The sequence below is a fragment of the Penaeus vannamei genome, chromosome 1, assembly GCF_042767895.1.
Source record: "Penaeus vannamei isolate JL-2024 chromosome 1, ASM4276789v1, whole genome shotgun sequence".
Lineage (NCBI taxonomy): Eukaryota > Metazoa > Arthropoda > Malacostraca > Decapoda > Penaeidae > Penaeus > Penaeus vannamei.
In genome coordinates this window covers 19,041,077-19,043,408 of record NC_091549.1, presented here as the reverse complement: position 1 = coordinate 19,043,408, position 2,332 = coordinate 19,041,077, and the positions used below count along the sequence as shown (strand labels likewise).

General features: G+C 19.9%; 1 protein-coding gene across 1 annotated transcript in view; it reads left to right on the top strand.

The window, feature by feature from the left end:
* LOC113816259 (solute carrier organic anion transporter family member 74D) overlaps positions 1-1,890 on the top strand; it is a gene marked incomplete at its 5' end in the record, with an annotated part of 25,331 nt that extends 23,441 nt beyond the window's left edge. Inside the window, 1 exon segment of the mRNA XM_070120556.1 lies at positions 1,353-1,890.
* Positions 1,891-2,332: the final 442 nt, after the last annotated feature.

Sequence of the window (2,332 nt, the reverse complement as noted above, 5' to 3'; positions counted from 1 at the left end):
GTTATTGTTTATTGTTATTAATGTTGCTGTTTGTGATGCTTTTGTTATTACCATAACTATTAATATAAATACCATTTTTATTGTTTTTATTGTTGTTTTGGTATAACTATTATAGTTTTTATTATTGTTTTATATATTATCATTTGTTTACTTGCTTATTTTCATGATTATCATTATTATTATTATTATTATTATTATTATTATTATTATTATTATTATTATTATTATTATTATTATTATTATTATTATTATTATTATTATGGTTGTTATGATCATCATTATTTTTGTTGTTGTTGCTGTTGCTGTTGTTATTATTATTATTATTATTATCATTATCATTATTATTATCATTACTATTATTGTTGTTGTTTTGTTATTGTTGTTATTATTATTATTGTTATTATTATTATTATTATTATTATTATTATTATTATTATTATTATTATTATTATTATCATTATTATTTTTATTATTACTATTATTATTATTATTATTATTGCTATTATTATTATTATTATTATTATTATTATTATTATTATTATTATTATTACTATTATTATTATTTTTATCATTATTATTGTTATTATTATTATTGTTATTATTATAATCATGATGATGAGTATTATTGTTATTATTATAATCATGATGATTATTATTATTGTTATTGTTATTGTTATCATTATTATTATCATTATCATTATTATTATCATTATTATTATTATTATTGTGATTATTATTATTATTATCATCATCAATATTATTATTATTATTATTATTATTATTATTATTATTATTATTATTATTATTATTATTATTATTATTATTATTATTATTATTATTATTATTACTATTATTATTATTATCATAATTATCATCATTATCATTATTATTATTATTATTATTATTATTGTTATTATTATTATTATTATTATTATTATTATTATTATTATTATTATTATTATTATTGTTATTATTATTATTATTATTATTGCCATAATTTTTTTTGTCATTATTATTTTGTTATTGTTGTTATTATTATCATTATTATCGTTATTATTATTATAATTATTTTATTATCATTATTATTGTTATTATTATTGTTATTATTATTATTATTGCTATTATTATTATTATTATTATTATTATTATTATTATTATTATTGTCATTATAATTATTATCAGTATTGCTTGTTGTTATTATTATTATTGTTATAATCATTATTATTATTATTATTATTGTTATTATCATTATTATCATTATTATCATTATGATTCTTCTTATTATTATTATAATTATTACCATTATTATTATTACTATTACTATTGTTATCTTTTTTTAATATTTCCTACAGAAGGGATAATTTCTGCAGACAGCAAAAACAGTTAAAAGCTGTTTTGTAAATTAGCTCAAAGAAGGACATCAAATGAAAGAATAAACTCTGGAAAAAAATACACAGAAAAAAATCCTTATATTTCTAACAGAGAAAAAGAAATATTGTAAAATTAGTTACTGTTCATTGCCAACTTTTTGCCCTTTGTTTTTCATTGATTTGTCTGTTAATTTGTTTTTGAGTTTAGTTGACGCAGATTCTAGCCTCAAGAAGCATTTCAGAATTATGAAATAAATGAAGAAAGCATGAAAGGAAAAGAAAAGAATCGAAAAAGAAAAGAGGAAATGCAGGTGAATGATGAGGAAAAATATATACGTACTTTACCAATGGAATATGTGTTTGTTTATCTGTCTTCTTTATGTTTTCGTGTTTATATGCATGTTTGTGGATGACCATTGTGAATGTCTCTGCATCTGTGAAGCGAATGTAGAAATTTGCTGTAGAATGTAAGGCTTGTGAAAAGGAAATAATAAATGAATAATAAATCTAACTTGTAATTTATACAATTTTTATTTTACCAGTTTAGCTTAGTTAGTCCCGAACCATCTACCGTTTTCTTTAGAGACTGCAACTGTTGAAATAAAAAATCAGGTTTTTTAGTAACTGGTTCTGTCACTGTCGAGAGTTCTTGGAATGTTAATACTAATGTCTTTCCTCATTATTTTCCATAAGTATAAGCCCACAACTCTAATACTAGAAGTGTACTTGGAAAAGTGACAACAAAAAGAAATAAATTTTATTCAACATTACAGCATTCATGATCAGACTCTCTCTCTCTCTCTCTCTGCCTTTCTCTGTCTGTCTGTCTGTCTGTCTGTCTGTCTGTCTGTCTGTCTCTCTCTCTCTCTCTCTCTCTCTCTCTCTCTCTCTGTGTCTTTCTCTCTTTCTCTCTCTCTCTCTCTCTCTTTCCTTTTTTTCTCTCTCTCTGTTTCTCTCTCTCT